Genomic DNA, 19,117 nt, shown 5'->3' with positions numbered 1-19,117 from the left:
TTAGGGTCGCTTTTATTTATTAGCTTTTAGTTAAAAAGGGTTGTAGCTTGGACTCGGACGTGTATTCCGGTTTGTGTAAAGAAAATGATATTTTTAGTTAAATATTTATGATGAAACACCTGCTCTGTTGGACATGTGAGAAACACGTGGCATACCAAACACAGATTCGTGATTTATGTGTTTAATGTTAAACGTTAAACGCTTCAGAGATATGCAATTCTTTAAGGTTTTGGTATCCTAACTTTGATGGCACAGAGACAGGGTGTGCTGATGACCGGGAACTAAACGATACCAATATCATCCACGAGGAAAATTGGATAATCACAAAATGTTAATTCTGAAATTAAATGATATTTCCGAAAGCACTATATCAACGTAATGGAATTTCGTGAACGCGGTCCTCAATTTGGTCGATCTTTGGGATTCCAGCAGCTAACTGAATTAACAACCTCTTTCTTGATCAACAAGCAATCACTGCTGACTATTTTTGTTGGCGAATGTTCATATAAAACTAACTTTTTGCGCCCAGGCTATTTTTATTTTTATCTTATTTTGGATCTATAGAAACAGAAAGAGCGCACTTTGACCTACATGCTTGTTTCGGTCTGAGGTTTGGTGGTTTAGAATGAAATAACTTGATTTTATGATTTTATGGAATAGTGTGAAGAATCTGGTTTAGTTTTAATTGACTTAATCTTGTCTCATACATGGGGGGGGGGGGGGGGGGGGGGGGGGGGGTACGGGTGGCCAAGTCGTCTGAGTCGCCACGATTCGCTGTGCAGAGTTGCGTCCCTTGGGACCTATGATTGTGGGTTCGAATCCTGGTTCGCCCTGATTATGTTTCTAGGTTTGTCAGCACCATACCCGTTTCACCGAAGTGGTAAACGTCTTAGACGTGCATCACTTCGGGCTTTCCTCCCACATTAAGCTGACACGCCGCGATATGATTGGAATACTGTTAAAAGCGGTGTTAAACCAAACTCACTCACTCACTCATTTGATTCTTACCCAATAGACATATATCTTAGGCAAATGCCAACTAGAATTTCAATAATATGCTTTGATTAATGCATGAATTATCTTGATTGTCTCTATTGTCGAAACATCACTCTTGTTCTCTTACACAAAAAAACACTGATTTGAAAATGAAGCAATGCTGAGTAGGAGTGTGTGGTTGAAAACGCTGCATTGAACACTATTTCAGTTATATCACGGAGTATGATGCAGGTATGGTACTGACAAACTTAGACCCTTAATAAAGGTAACCCACATTTCGAACCGTCTATCATAGGTTTCTGGCATTCCTCAGACACAAAATGATTTTAAAGAATTTCAACAAATTTTTCACGTTCTTAAAGTAACGTGCGGCATAATTTGAATGCCTGTATTGTGAAATAGCACACTCGTCTTCTAACAGAGAAAATCAGATTGGAGAATTCACAGTTGCCTAGATTCAATGGATACAAATAATAAAGCCAGACATCCTTTTTTGCTGTTGCAAACGCCGCCATCCTTAAACGTTTACAAATCGCCGGAATTTGCTAAATATGACCTACTGTGTAACCTAGACTGCGTTATGTGTTGCCCGATCTCAATGTAGAACAGGAATTAGGAAATTGCCATTGGTACCCGTTATTATCCATTGAGAAAGAAGACATAATTGAGCTCAATTGATGATTTATTTGTTTCGCCGCTATTTTACCTTTTACTCCCAATGTTTCGGCGGATAATCGAGACTGTTATTCTCTGGACTTGACGTTTAATATTTTCATATGAAAACGGATGAATTCTAACACTCTTGCGGTTCACGTTTATTCTAAGTTTCTTTACAAACTTTTCGAAAATCCGGCAAAAAACGGAAAATTCGTGACTTCTGAAAAAACTCGTTTTGGAATAGCTGGATATGCTGCCCTAGTGAAAAAGATCATTGTGGAGAAGCATCGGTGAAGACAGTGTATTCCCATGACATACTACTAGCTACATAGTAATGGATAGTCTGTTAAATTCTACCTCAAAAGCTGTGAAATGTTGACACCAAGGGATGGAGCTCCGGAATTTTTGCTCGACATAAAGAAAAACTGAGTACTAGAAAGTGGAAGTCATTCCTAAAGTGATACAGTGTTGTGGAGAGTGTTTTGTCACTCTGAATTCAAACACATAGGATAATCATAGCTATAATCACACAAACGAAAGAATCTTTTCGAGAGCGGTCTAGGTCTGTTACCTTAAAAAAAAAAAAACTGAAAAAATTACTACAATAAATAGCACTCAATCGGTAAATGACCGGCTAAGTAATAAGACATTTAATTACCCCACATCCAATATTAAGACTTTCTGTCGAGAGCAGTCTAGGTCGGTTACATTAAAAAAAGCCATATGAATAAATTACTACAATAAATAGCACTCAGTCGGTAAATGACACCAATCTGTGACGTCTGCAGTGTACAAAACCTGAGATTTGGCTGCTTACAAGTAAAGGAAATCGTTTAAGAAATATTTTCGTTTTACAAGAGCTTTTAAAGACAAACCAAAAAATACAGATGACCCTGTAAGTGTATAAATGTAGTGTTAACTGTCTGATAAGAGTGTACATGCGTGTGTTTGTGTGTGTGTTTGTGTGTTTGTTTGTGTGTGTGTGTGTGTGTGTGTGTGTGTGTGTGTGTGTGTGTGTGTGTGTGTGTGTGACCTATTGGTTAAAGCGATGACTTGTGACACAGAAGCTGGGTTCGAATCCAGTGTACCGGAGCTCGAACATAAATGCCGTTCTCACGGGCGTCTCACGGGCGTCATTGTAGCATGGAAAAAGTCCCAATATGGAGGTCGAGGGTATACTGACCAATAATGGCCGAGCGAGTGGCAGTGAGTTTGATAGAGAGAGCATTAGCGATGAACGAGTTACTCAAAAAAGTAATTAGCCCGACTGATTCTTCTCTCCGAGGCTGAAGCATCATCTACAAGACATCGAGATAGTCACTTTTGTATCTCAATCAAATCTGGTTCAAACTTACCCACCTCCCACTCTTGGGAAATGAAGTGACCGACTTTTTACATCCCATTAAATTCCAGCCGAAACATTGACCATCTTGAAATATTGAGCTATGGGGCTGACATTGTTCAAAGAACCAGGCCTCTGAATACGAAATGTCTTGACCTGTTACTGCCACAGATTTAGTTGAATAAATGTTTATTGGTGGCGTATAGACATATGCACGTGTATGCTGTAATTGTCAAACCCTGAAGATACGTATACAATGTCAGCATGCAATTAAAAGACATGCCACGAAATAATAATTAAATCGATGGATTATTCGGACTATTTATGCTGCTGCATTGGTGTATTAATTGATCAGTGAATAGTATCAGAAAACTGCTTTACTCTTTCACTCCCAAGGGATTATGTTTGGAAAGAAGAAATATTCCAATCAGTACTTTGATTCTTACACAATGATAAGCCACGATTGTCAATCAAACTAATCCGTCATTTACGAGAACATGCATTTTCCCCAGCCATTAATTTCCCAGTGTTGTTATGACATGCAGTGTGATTACAACGGATGGCTGGAAGGTCGTTTTTCTCTGTTATTGTCATGGTTGTAATTCGCGAGCAACAATTGTCAACGGGATTCTCTCTTCCTACCAAAACACTTTGTTTTCACATATTACATATATATGTTTTATGTTCCATAAGTTGTCGTGTACTTTTGATGCCAGGAAATATATTATAAATGTACGCCCTTAGTTACAGGTTTACGGTTATAATATATTTTTTAATTATAAGATTATATTATCCCGAGAGAAAACGTACGTTCAATCAAAGTATGTGGAAACTGAATGTTGTAGTTATGAAGAAAATTCTTGTTGAAAGTGATGCTCGAAACCATCCGTGGTAAAAGACTGTTTTGAAACGTAAAATTTAATAACATGTTTGAAGATTGAACAGGAAAAAGAAAAGAAATAAATATTGATTGAAATCTATTCAATTAACGTCGGACCTGACGTGAATGAAATGAAATTACATTTGTGACTGCTGCGATCAGTATTCTCAAAGCCACTGTTTGTTTCTTCAATGAGGCGAACTGTTGCTCAATGGTAGGAAGACGACCTTCATGCTCATCATTTCAGAAACCTGTCGTTTCTGATGGTGCAACTCCATAATGGCATGCTAAGTTTTCGCCTTGAAGGGAGAACCGGAAGTCTCTGTTTTACATTCAAGCATCAACATATTCTTTCATTCCTTTATTCACCCACCATCCATTTCTGTTTCCATCTACACATCAATTCTTTTATCCAGTCACACAGTCATTATCCACGTGTTCTTCCTTCCATTATCTACATGTCTCTAGTATTTAGTAATTTCATCTATTGATTCATCCACCATCCATTCTACTATTCCCTAATTCATTCATGTATCACCCACAAATTCATCCTCCCATCCCTCAACCGGTGTTCAGTCTATCCGTCAACCATATCACCCACCAGTTCTACCATATATTCAACCAAACACCATGTGCATACATAAACATCCACTCATCTGTTTAAACTTCCATTGAACCAGCTGTTCCGCCGTACATCCATGTACAAAAATTTCACTAAGTTCATCCGTGCCTTTTATGAATTGACCCATCCATCAGTGATTCTATCAATTAATCCGTCCATGCAGCTACTTTCTATTATTTCTACCACCAAGACTTCATCCATTTCCGTCTGACGCATCCATCAACTGACAGATTGTCATCGCAAGGGAAAAAAATAAATAATGTAAATATTAGACTGAGATGATAATCTTTCAGAGACATATCAAATTGAAGCAGCAAATATCAATATGCATGCCCCATCCACACCCCCCAAGAAAGTGTAAATTTAATTTACCCAATTCGGAACATCCTTTGTCATAATCAACGAATGTAAACTGAGGGAGATTCTACTTCTGCAAGATTCAGTTATACAGGGTTCTCCGTTTTCGAAAAGCATTTTCAGTTTTGACATCAAAACTAAAACGGACAGACATTTCGAATTTCTTGTAGGGAAGTGACAATAATCTCGGAAACGAAATGAAATTTAAAGTTTACAACGATTTTAATATTTCCTCGCTTGTCACCCTTGTTGACTTCGCGACCTCATGTCAGACTAGCAGAGTAACAGCCCCCTGGGCTGAGAGTAGACATGATCCCGGCGATGGGAAGAAATGAAAAATATGACTTTTTATAAGGTTTTGATACGGTGCAAACGACACGCGCGCGCGCGGGATTTGTAGAGATGACATTTTTGCTTAACCCTACTTGTGACAGTAGCTGACTGGGAAGAAGTGACCACAATGGCTGCTATGTATAAAAATTCCATCGGACCCACTGTAAACAATGACACATCCAGTTTGCATTATCCATCAACTCAGCATTTGTTTCGGCTTGCTATGAATTGACACGAATGGTCACAATGCAACCATTCGCCATCTCTAGCATATTTCCGTAACACATGTTATTCGACATAACATGATCAGGAACGGAATAAAGGAGGTGTGATATGAAGTGAGTGTATTTATGAAAATGTGTTTTTACAACGCTTTTGACAATATTCCAGAAATATCACGAAGGGGGAAGGGGAGGGGGAGGAAAACAGGCCTCCGGCTTCAACTACTAGTCTACCTATCCGCCTCATTTTGTGAGTGAGTAATTTAAAACTGCTTTCAGAAGTATTTCAAACGAGGCCTCAGAAGTTACAACTTTGGCGAAATCAATAAATGTGGGTAAGGTACTGACAAACCATAACAAACAATCAGGGCGAATCGGGGATTCGAACACACGATCGCCGATTTCTAGGACCCATGATGTACGCACTTTCCACACACCCACGATTATCAAGGATATTGTTTTATATAATGACCAATAATCCGGATTCATTCCCCTACATGGGTTTGTTCTGAGCCTGATTGAAAATAATCAAATATCTACCCAATTAAAGTACTCTCATGTGCGAGAGAAATGATGTGCTAAACTTATGATAAATGAGTAGCGATACTGGCGCCACTGTCGAAACGAAGCGAATGAGCCTAGAATATAATCAATGATATAGACTACTAGCTCACAAATAATACGACGTATATACAAATAAGTTAATGTACCTTTTTTGTTGGCCAGTATTCAATACTTGTTGTAAAAGTCTCTTGAACAATGATTGCCAGGCCCATGTGGTTCTATAGATAATACCCCAATCTGTGAACTGGCTGAACTGGTATGCCACTGTACCCAGGTGGCGTGGAAATAACACTCACATTATTGGCCGCCTGGCTTGATGCTCTAGGTTTGGATACATTGTTGGTGTAGCCGATAGAGCCTTGCTGTTGCCGACAACGACACAGGACGTTACAAACGTGACAAGGCTACCTAACTTGCTACCACTGTACGGATTTGTCAGCAATATTCGAGTTATTCACCCTCCAGCTGTGAATATCTGAATAACAGTGAACACGTGGCTCAACCCTTCCAAGTGAGATGTCGATTTATATAAGTTTCTTGTCATACGTCAAGATAGAATGGGGCAAATGAAATAATGAAACGTATGTTAAGAGGATTGTTATAAGGGAAATACACATTTTCTCGAATACATGTCTCTTTGAAACTGCTATTTAAAATATCAAGATGTGTGTACAAAATCTAACATTACAAAATATACAATGTATTATTTTTAGTTTTGCAACAGAAAAGTTGTAAATGCTAAGACCAAGACTACTAAACAAAGTTAACACCAAGAACAAGTACACGAGGTGATCTTGGCTTTAAGTGTTCTTTAAAATGTATCCTGTATAACTAGGTTTATTTCCGGACTAGAAACATGGCTGCCCTGGTGTCAAGAATCAGTGTGATTGTGTTTGATGGAGCAGCCAAAATAAGCATGACATGTCAACTGGTTTGGTCTCAAATTACCGCTTTCATTCTTGGGAAAAAGTAAACATTGTTATTTTGTTGTAAATCTTTAACACAATTACGCCAGTTACATACAACAGTTACAAATCACTCCAGTTTCTTATCACAGTAGTTTCACATCCCTCCAGTTACATATATCAAGCTAGTTACATGTCTCCCCTTTTAGACATCATGCTAGTTACATATATCTGTTTGTTTTACATAATGCTTTAACCAATTATACACTGGAGTTCATAAAATGCAAAACGATAATAATTAAAAGATGCTTTGTGTATTGCATGGATGTTCCATATCACACCTGTATCAACTTAGTTGCAAATCACGGAGGTTACATATCACTCTAGGTACATAAAACCTAGTTACATTTCATAATCCGACAAACTGACACAGCGTTCGGTAATATTCCCTCTTTTGTAAAGCGAGGCTAGCAGTCCCGCATGTTGGATTCACGTTATTAAAAGACTACCTTAGCTTGCTTGTAGGCTCACTCAACTGTCATGATATACAATATATCAGTAAATAGCAGATACTGATTACCATCTGGTCTTCATCTCATCCGTCCAAGTCCAACCACCCTGTTTAATGTACCAGGCGTATAACAATGGCTATATTTCTCACCAAACTGCACACTTTTATCACAACACATAGAAAATATTAATCACATATTTTTTATCAACCCTGTGAAACTGGAGGAGCCACTTCGTGCAATGTCACACACTCGATCTGCCTTCTCAATAAAGACATGTGTGCATGTCTGGCAATTTTCGCATGCCAATTGCATAATAATGACTACATTTTAGATTCTTACAGAAACACATGATGCATAGTCTAACTCTGTAGGAGCAGTTATATTAAAAAATTCTTTACGAAGATGTAAAAGGCTCAGGATTAAAGCCAGACGAGAGCCGTAGTGTCCGGATTTATAGCATTTACTTGCTTCCGGTAAAGGATCTCTAATTGCATCCCTTGGGAGATGTGCAGAACTAATACTCAGAAATACCGATAAAAAACAGTTTGAATGCCATTAATGCAGATCCCACATATGGGGTCCCTTCCATCTGAGTGCCTGCCTCACAGCACCGCGTCAACAATAGCATCGCAATCATCCTGAAGATGTAGTCGTCTTATGTAAGGCCTACTGTGTTATTTGGGTCATGGCAGGGAATATAGGTCAAACTTTGTCTTTGATTGAAGTTACATGGCATGTTTCCGGGTTGCTTAATGTTACCTTCCCGAGACATGGACACTTGGCTTAGATACGTATGTCGGATCAAATGTCGGAGGTCGGGGACAATTACCCGCAGATGAGGATTTTGAGAGTCCATGTCCACTCAGGCTGCCATTAATCTGTATTACTGGGAATTAGAATACAGGCCAAAGGCGAAAGACGTTTTTGTTTAACCCTTGAGGGAATAAGACTTTGTTCAGTGAACTATTATCCTGTGGATAGATGTTTATTTGAATTAGAGTTGACACCTGTTTTTCGTGAGGGTGCAAATCTATCATCACCTGATGGAGGACAGGACCCCTAACACTTACTTCTAGATTCATGTATCAACATATCCATTATTTTATCCATCTACCATGCATCCATCGAACCAACCAGTCTTCAGTTCGATTATTAACCTCCTCTACCACCCATTTATCCTCTCACCTGTGCTTCTATCACTTCTTCCGTCCATCCTCCTTTCCATCAATTGACCCATGCACCAATGGTTCAATCCAACGACGTCTATTCTTCCGCCAACCCTATCTTTCTTCCATCCACCCATCTACTAAATCTTCTATCACCACACCCAGCCATCCGTTCTTTTATCAACTCAATCATCCACCCGTGCTTCAATTAATAACCCATCTTAACGTGCTTCTATCATTTCATCCGTCCATCCATCCACAATCCTTCTTTCCATGGTTTCTTTTCATTTACATTGTTGTATCACCTCGCTCTACCCCAGAAAGTTAAATTTACCTAATTCGGAACACCCTTTGTCATAATCATATTCTACCAACGGTAAACTTAGCAAGATTCTACTGACCCAAATAAAAACGATTCTAAAGAATTGACAGACTAATATTCAGTTGTAGAGCATCTTTTCGCTTACAAAAACAAATCTGAAATCAAATTTTGACGTCTGAACTGAAACAGACAGAAATCGAGTTTTTTTACAGGGAAATTAGAAGAAATTTAATTTTTACTCGATCACAGGCCTAGATCTTAATATTTCTCCGCTTGTCAACCCTTGTTGACTCTATGACCTCATGTCAGACAAGCAGAGTAACAGCGCCCAAGATACATGTAGATAATAGCAAAACACCAAAACATGGGAGGATTTTTAAAACGTAAGATTTTTTATAAGGTTTTTATTCGGTACAAACGACAGACGACACAATATAAGTGCAATATTCTTAGACGCTAAGTTAAACCCCATTTGATCTTAAGATATAACTTAATGTTAATCCGTTAATGTTTTTACTAGGGCGGAATGATACATATTCAGCGGGCGACTGATATTTAAACATTTTTTACTAATTGTGAGCGGAACGGTAAGCGAGTACCGCCAGGAGATGAGAAAAGCACACCAAAAATACAAATGGGCTTGTATGAGTTCAAATGCAGTTTGCAAGCTGATAGAAGGGAGCGGCGTTGTTGCCAAATGGCTAAAGCTTTGAGTTTGATAGAGAGAGCATTAGTGATGAACAAATTACTTAAACCAGTAATTAGACTCACCGATGACGAATGATTCTCCCCTCTGAGGCTGAAGCATCATCATCATAACATCGATATATTCTCACATGTCTCTCAATCGAATCTGATCGAGTTTGTCCACCTCCCACTCTAATGAAATGAAGTGACCCATTATTTGACATCCCATTAACATCGAGCAAGAACATTGATCACATTGACATATTGACATATTTTACTCTCGGTGGCTAACATTGTCCAAACAATCAGGCCTCTGGAAAAGGAATGTATTGTTCTGTTCACGCCTCAGATTTAGTTGCTGGTGAGCGAAAGTTTATTAATGGGTCACAGAAATGTGCACGTGTATGTCGTATTTGTGAAACCCTGAAGATACGTATGCAATGTCAGCATATTTTTGTACAACGGGAAGACATGTCGCGTAATAATGTTAAAAGCGACGGATTATGCGCACTATATGTGCTGCTGCACTATATATGATGTACTAAATGACCAGTGGATAGTATCAGGAAACTGCTTTTCTTTTACACTCATTGGTTTATATTTGATCATAAGATATCCTTCAATCAATACGTTGACTCTTACACAATGATAAAATTCCCCAAACTCCCAATTGTCAGTCGAACTAATCCGCTATTTACTAGAACATACAGTTTTCCTGGGCAAGTGGGAATATGTTTCAAGTTACAGTTTCAAGCATGTCCAGCGAATATTCTTTGTGGATTAACTTGTATCAAACGTATTATTTACCAATATTTTCTAAATAAAGTAGTCTTTTCAAAACAAAAACGCAACGCCTCCAATAATTTCACCTGGCGTCAGCCTATTACATAAAACTGGGCATTTTTATTTACGTGTTCTTGAAGGCGTGACTTACAGATTTTTGTGTGTGCATATTCATACTTTTAAGTGTTTCACACTGTATGGTCCATACATTGTCTAATAATTGTAATACCAGGTCATATATTACAGATCGACACACTAAGTTACAGCTAAACTTTTATTGAATAACAATACTTTGAAATACGAGAACGATTAACAAAAAAGGTCTAAATGTTGAAGTTGTCAACAACCTTTTTGCTGAAAATGATGCTTTAAATCATTCCTGGTTTCAGATTGTTTTGAAAGGTAACATTTAATATTATCTTTGCAGATTGAATTTGTGAAGATCGAGATTGAATGAAAATATATAAATATTGATTACAATCCATTTAATTAACGCTGTACCTGATGTGAATGAAATGACATTTGTGACTTTAATATTTTATTCTACTCATCCCACTCTGGTTTTAGCAGTGATGTCTTGTGAATTAAGAAGGTGTTTCATAGCTTTTATTTACAAACAGGCCATTTGGCTTCCTTCGAAGGGAAAGGAATAGTTGCACTGAAACCATTCGCATATTGCTGTAAATACATGGCTCAGTACATCCCTTCCTGTCTCAATCCTTTCATTTTGTGAGATCAGGAAGTCATTTATGCAATAAAATAATAATAGGTATTTCTTTTCAAAATTTCAGAAAGCTACTCTTGTAAATTTTACCTTGCATGTACAAACGCTTACATACAGAATCTGATTAACACCAATGCATTCTTCTTTGAAAATATTGTTGAAGATATTAACTTGAATGTACAAAAACATTTTTACAGCTAGATTTGCGACAGAAAAGTTCATTACGCTTAAAGCTAAACGAGGAGGACCACACAAGGTGTGCTGATGTAAAACAATGTTTCAAGTACCCTCATCAAAGAATACCTGTTGTCGCAAAGCAACAGGACTATGATGTTACCACTGCAGTGTATTCACGAGTGAATATGGTTTTACGCTGCTTGTATCAATATGACGGCGGGGCATATGGGCTTCACACATTGTTACCGTGTGTGTGTGTGTGTGTGTGTGTGTGTGTGTGTGTGTGTGGTCGATTTGGGCGTAACGAGCGAACGCCTTAACCGCTTTGCTATGCAACCACCCCTCCTACTCCTGAACATACTTTTGAACGATTGTAATCTTACATTAGAACTCGCGGATCTGCATGATCCGCGTAGTTGATAAAAAACAAGGTTACACTATTAAAGACCTCAGTAAAGTTTTAGAGTAGACACATAGAGGACATTTCCAAATTGGACGTTTGAGCGACCAATATGATGTGAGATGCAGTTCCCTATTTTGATTTCTACCACATGTTAATGTGGAGAATCAGCTTACCTTTGCAAGTGTTTTTTGCGGGCGCCAACGGAGATGAAGGATTCGCTCAACTTTTCGCTCACCTTGGTATGATCAATCAAATGATTCCTAACCACATGCTTATGATATCATGGAATCATACAATGGACTGATTATGGAATGTTTTTTTAGGGTCGCTTTTATCTATTAGATTTTAGTTAAGAATGTTTTTGATTTCTAAAAGAACATCTGTTTACTTAAAAAAAATTCAATCTTTCATTAGTGAATCAGGGTTGAGAATAGCGACGCCAGTATATGACATATATCACAATGAAGAGAAACAAAACACATGCAACCGTTTGTGAAAACAATTGTAGCTTGGACTCGGACGTGTATTCCGGTTTGTGTAAAGAAAATGATATATTTAGGTAAATATTTATGATGAAACACGTGCTCTGTTGGACATGTGAGAAACACGTGGCATACCAAACACAGATTCGTGATTTATGTGTTTAATGTTAAACGTTAAACGCTTCAGCGAAATGCAATTCTTTAAGGTTTTGGTATAAACAGAGACAGGGTGTGCTGATGATCGGGATCTAAACAATACCAACCTCATCAACGAGGATAATTGGAAGATTAGAAAATGTTAATTCTGAAATAAAATGATATTTCCGAAAGCACTATATCAACGTAATGGAATTTCGTGAACGCGGCCCTCTATTTGGTGCATCTTTGGGATTCAAGCAGCTAACTGAATTAACAAACTCTTTCTTGAACAAGAAGCAATCACCGCTGACTATTTATGTTGGCGAATGTTCATATAAAACTAACTTTTTACGCCCAGGCTATTTTTATCTTATTTTGGTATCTATAGAAACAGAAAGAGCGCACTTTGACCTACATGCTTGTTTCGTTCTGAGGTTTGGTGGTTTAGAATGAAATAACTTGATTTTATGATTTTATGGAATAGTGTGAAGAATCTGGTTTAGTTTTAATTGACTTATTCTTGATTCACACCCGGGGGGCACGGGTGGCCCAGTCGTCTGAGGCGCCGAGATTCGCTGTGAAGAGTTGCGTCCCTTGGGACCTATGATTGTAGGTTCGAATCCTGGTTCGCCCTGATTATGTTTCTAGGTTTGTCAGCACCATACCCGTGCTCGTGGGTTTCACCGAAGTGGTAAATGTCAGAGACCTGCATCAGTTCGGGCTTTCCTCCCACAATAAGCTGACACGCCGAGATATGATTGGAATACTGTTAAAAGCGGTGTTAAACCCAACTCACTCACTCACTCATTTGGTTCTTACCCAATAGACATATATCTTAGGCAAATGGAAACTAGAATTTCAATAATATGCTTTGATTAATGCATGAATTATCTTGATTGTCTCTATTGAAGAAACATCACTCTTGTTCTCTTACACAGAAAACGCTGATTTGAAAACGAAGCAATGGTGAGTAGGAGTGTGTGGTTTAAAACGCCGCATTGAACACTATTTCAGTTATATCACGGTGTATGATGCAGGTATGGTACTGACAAACTTAGACCCTTAATAAAGTTAAACCGCAATTCGAACCCACTATCATAGGTTTCTGGCATTCCTCAGACACAAAATGATTTTAAAGAATTTCGACAAATATTTCACGTTCTTTAACTAACGTGTGGCATATTTTGAATGCCCGTATTATTAAATAGCACACTCGTCTTCAGAGAAAATCAGATTGGAGAATTCACAGCAGCCTAGATTCAGTGGATAGAAATAATAAAGCCAGACATCCTTTTTCTGTTGCAAACGCCGCCATCCTTAATCGTTTACAAATCGCCGGAATTTGCTAAATATAACCTACTGTGTAACTGCGACATGTGTTGCCCGACCTCAATGTAGAACAGGAATTAGGAAATTGCCATTGGTACCCGTTATTATCCATTGAGAAAGAAGACTTAATTGAGCTGTTCTGAAAAAACTTGTTTTGGAATAGCTCGATATGCTGCCCTTGTGAAAAAGATCATTGTGGAGAAGCATCGATGAAGACAGTGTATTCCCATGACATTCTACCAGCTACATAGTAATGGATAGTCTGTTAAATGCTACCTCAAAAGCTGTGAAATGTTGACACCAAGGGATGGAGCTCCGGAAATTTTGCTCGACATAAAGAAAAACTGAGTTCTAGAAAGTGGAAGTCATCCCTAAAGTGATACAGTCTTGTGGAGAGTGTTTTGTCACTCTGAATTCAAACAAAGAAGATAACCATAGCGATAATCACACAAACGGAAGAGTCTTTTCGAGAGCGGTCTAGGTCTTTTACCTTAAAAAAACCCAACTGAATAAATTACTACAATAAATAGCACTCAATCGGTAAATGACCGGCTAAGTAATAAGACATATGCATTTAATTATCCCACATCCAATATTAAGAATTTCCTTTCGAGAGCTGTCTAGGTCGGTTACATTAAAAACAGATCATATGAATAAATTACTACATTAAATACCACTCAATCGGTAAATGACACCAATCTGTGACCAGATAAGTGATAAGACATTTCATTACCCCACATCCATAACATAAGCGTTATTAAGAATTTCTCCAAGACCATCAAGATCGCCTTTATCACACCTAACAAAGGAAGATAATCTATGTCAAGGGTTAACCCTTTATTATAGACGTGTCATCAAATCGAAAAGAAGCACGTACAATATTGTTCCATCCGAGCAATGACATTGTACAGATTCTTACGCTGGTAACCTCATCGGTGGCGATATTTCATCTTCCTGATAAGATCGACAGATGAATGTCATTTTAGGAGAATCTGTCAGGTTACGAAGGAAGGGAAGCTGTGTGTTTGGGGATGCTGCACTGATATTTAGCAGGAGTCGATCGTGGCTCTCCGCGATACGGTGCTGGGTGAGAGAGGCTGTGCGTCAGAAGAACGACAAATATAATGGAATAGAGGATTACGTTTATTGGAGCAGTGTGATAGATTTTTGTTTTCGATATTTTGTAGGTACATTTACCAAGACTTCCAATGAATATTTGATTGAGGTGAGGCGGCGCTACCATAATCAAAGAAATCGTTGAAACAAGGAACATTGTACAGCAAGGACTCTGGAGTCTGCAAACACTTACCATCTCGTTGGAGTCATAAAATCACGAAGTTTTAATGAGCCTTTTGCATTCGTTCCGAATGTAATTCAAACCACGCAGTCGCACACAGAGAAAGTGAATGCCTTGAATCGTTGACACCCCTCTCGCAATATATTAAACAGTCGGTATCTTATTATGAGACCAGGACATCGATCGCAACTGATGGCTGCGCTGACGTGTATGGATTATCCTTTGCCCTGCCATCAATCTATAACATGTATGACTCGTGCACATGTATTTATGTTTGAAATAATCTTGAATATTATTTGTGCATATGTTTTTCTTCAGGTTCACAATGATTGAAATCATTAGCATTATCACTTCCTGAAAACATGTGTCATGTCGTATTTGGAAAATGATACAACCAGAAAAATTCAGAATTAAAGGAACAATTTCCGCGTCACGTGTTTTACTGATTGACAACGACAAGGCTGTCACTTTTATCTGTTTAACCTTTACCCCTTGGTAATCAAATATTTTCCTCTTGTGTCCGGGATTGTTTAATATTATTCAATTTTCAGAAGAAAGTTAAGGCCGCGTGTCAATATGTTTCTATTGGCTTACGCCGCACGTCAATACTCATGCCATGCAAAGACGGCCTATAAACAAACCAGACAATCAAGTGATCGATGAAGAAGAAACTCCAGTAGCACGATAGTGCATTTACTGATTTTGTAAAAACTAACAAAAACCATATGTTCACTTTGAATTACGTCTGCAATGTACAAAACCTGAGATTTGGCTGCTTACAAGTAAAGAAAATCGTTTAAGAAATATTTTCGTTTTACAAGAGCTTTTAAAGAGAAACCCCAAAATACAGATGACCCTGTAAGTGTATAAATGTAGTGTTAACTGTCTGATAAGAGTGTACATGCGTGTGTTTGTTTGTTTGTGTGTGTGTGTGTGTGTGTGTGTGTGTGTGTGTGTGTGTGTGTGTGTGTAACCTATTGGTTAAAGCGTTCACTTGTGACACAGAGGCTGGGTTCGATTCCAGTTAACCGGAGCTCGAACATAAATGACTGAATGAAGATTCCTCAACCTGAACTAAGGACGTCTCACGGGCGTCATTGTAGCATGGAAAAAGTCCCAATATGGAGGTCGAGGGTATACTGACCAATAATGACCGAGCGGAGCGAGTGAGTGGCAGTGAGTTTGATAGAGAGAGCATTAGCGATGAACGAGTTACTCAAATAAGTAATTAGCCCGACTGATTCTTCTCTCCGAGGCTGAAGCATCATCTACAAGACATCGAGATAGTCACTTTTGTATCTCAATCAAATCTGGTTCAAACTTTCCCACCTCCCACTCTTGGGAAATGAAGTGACCGACTTTTTACATCCCATTAAATTCCAGCCGAAACATTGACCATCTTGAAATATTGAGCTATTTTTACACGGTGGGTCTGACATTGTTCAAAGAACCAGGCCTCTGAATACGAAATGTCTTGACCTGTTACTGCCACAGATTTAGTTGAATAAATGTTTATTGGTGGCGCATATAGACATATGCACGTGTATGCCGTAATTGTCAAACCCTGATGATACGTATACAATGTCAGCATACAATTAAAAGACATGCCACGAAATAATATTTAAAACGATGGATATCGCACTATTTATGCTGCTGCATTGGTGTATGAATTGATCAGTGAATAGTATCAGAAAACTGCTTTACTCTTTCACTCCCAAGTACCAAGGGATTATTTTTGGTAAGAAGAAATATTCCAATCAGTACTTTGATTCTTACACAATGATAAGCCACGATTGTCAATCAAACTAATCCGTCATTTACGAGAACATGCATTTTCCCCAGCCATTAATTTCCTAGTGTTGTTCTGACATGCAATATGATTGCAACTGATGGCTGGAAGGTCGTTTTACTCTGTTATTGTCATGGTTGTAATTCGTGAGCAACAATTGTCAACGGGATTCTCTCTTCCTACCAAAACACTTTGTTTTCACATATTACATATATATGTTTTATGTTCCATAAGTTGTCGTGTACTTATGATGCCAGGAAATATATTATCAATGTATGCCCTAAGTTAGAGGTTTACTGTTATAATACATTATTTAAATCATAAAATTATATTATCCCAAGAGAAAAAGGACGTTCAACCAAAGTATGTGGAAACTGAATGTTGTAGTTATGAAGAAAATTCTTGTTGAAAGTGATGCTCGAAACCATCCGTGGTAAAAGACTGTTTGAAACGTAAAATTTAATAACATGTTTGAAGATTGAACAGGAAAAAGAAAAGAAAGAAATATTGATTGAAATCTATTCAATTAACGTCGGACCTGACGTGAATGAAATGAAATTACATTTGTGACTGCTGCGATCAGTATTCTCAAAGCAACTGTTTGTTTCTTCAATGAGGCGAACTGTTGCTCAATGGTAGGAAGACGACCTTCATGCTCATCATTTCAGAAACCTGTTGTTTCTGATGGTGCAACTCCATAATCGCATGCTTAGTTTTGGCCTTGAAGGGAGAACCGGGAGTCACTGCTGTACATTCAAGCATCAACATATTCTTTCATTCCTTTATTCACCCACCATCCATTTCTTTATCCATCTACACATCAATTCTTTTATCCAGTCACACAGTCATTATCTACGCGTTCTTTCTTCCATTTATCTACATGTCTCTAGTAGTTGGTAGTTTCATCTATTGATTCATCCACCATCCATTCTACTATTCCCTAATACATTCATGTATCACCCACAAATTCATCCTCCCATCCCTCAACAGGTGTTCAGTCTATCCGTCAACCATATCACCCACCAGTTCTACCATATATTCAACCAAACACCAGTGTATACATAAACATCCACTCATCTGTATAAACTTCCATGGAACCAGCTGTTCCGCCGTACATCCATGTACAAATATTTCACTCAGTTCATCCGTGCCTTTTATCAATTGACCCATCCATCAGAGATTCTATCAATTAATCCGTCTATGCACCGACTTTCTATTATTTCTACCACCAAGACTTCATCCATTTCCGTCTGACGCATCCATCAACTGACAGATTGTCATCGGTCAGGAAAAAAATAAATTATGTAAATATTAGACTGAGATGATAATCTTTCAGAGACATATCAAATTGGAGCAGCAAAAATCAATATGCATGCCCCCACCCCCACCCCCACCCCTACAACCCCAAGAAAGTGAAAACTTAATTTACCCAATTCGGAACATTCTTTGTCATAATCAACGAATGTAAACTGAGGGAGATTCTACTTCTGCAAGATTCAGTTATACAGGGTTCTCCGTTTTCAAAAAGCATTTTCAGTTTTGACGTCAAAACTAAAACGGACCGATATTTCGAATTTCTTGTAGAGAAGTGTCAATAATCTCGGAAATGAAATGAAATTTATAGTTTACAACGATTTTAATATTTCATCGCTTATCACCCTTGTTGACTTCGCGACCTCATGTTAGACAAGCAGAGTAACAGACCCCTGGGCTGAGAGTAGAGATGCTCCTGGCGATGGGAAGAAATGAAAAAGTATGACTTTTTATAAGGTATTGATTGCGTGTAAACGACTCGCGCACGCATGTTTGGGATTTGTAGTGATGACATTTTCACTTAACCCTACTTGTGACAGTAGCTGACTGGGAAGAAGTGACCACAATGGCTGCTATGTATAAAAGTTCCAGCAGACCCACTGTAAACATTGACACATCCTCGAGTGCCCAGGGTATTACTAGAATATGACCACTCTGTCTGATTAATATACGGAACCATTCGCTTTGGGAAGTGACATTAACATATCAAAGTGACTGGGACATCATGATATAATAAAGATATATTATCCTGGACAATCGAGGATGTCCGCATGTACATGAAATATTATTAATAATATTAATAGCTATTTTTTTGCACGATTTGCTGCTGCGCTGTTGTATTTATTGATCAGTGGATAGCATCAGGAAATCGCTTTCCTCTTTTTTCAGGATTTTTGTAGAAAGTTACATGTTAACTGTTATAATATAACATTTTATTGAAATCATATTATCTTGAGAAAGGAGGAACGTCAACAATAAAAAGGATTTCAAGAACATTGTTGATGAAAGTGATGTTTTCAGTCATTACCGGTTAAAGATTATTTTAAAATCTAAAGTTTAATATCATCTTTGAAGATTGAATTTGTGAAGAGGGAGATTAAAGGAAAATAACTCAATA

Source organism: Haliotis rufescens, unplaced genomic scaffold (assembly GCF_023055435.1).
Source record: "Haliotis rufescens isolate VD_foot unplaced genomic scaffold, xgHalRufe1.0.p SCAF_10, whole genome shotgun sequence".
Taxonomy (NCBI): Eukaryota; Metazoa; Mollusca; class Gastropoda; order Lepetellida; family Haliotidae; genus Haliotis; species Haliotis rufescens.
This window is presented reverse-complemented; position numbering follows the sequence as displayed.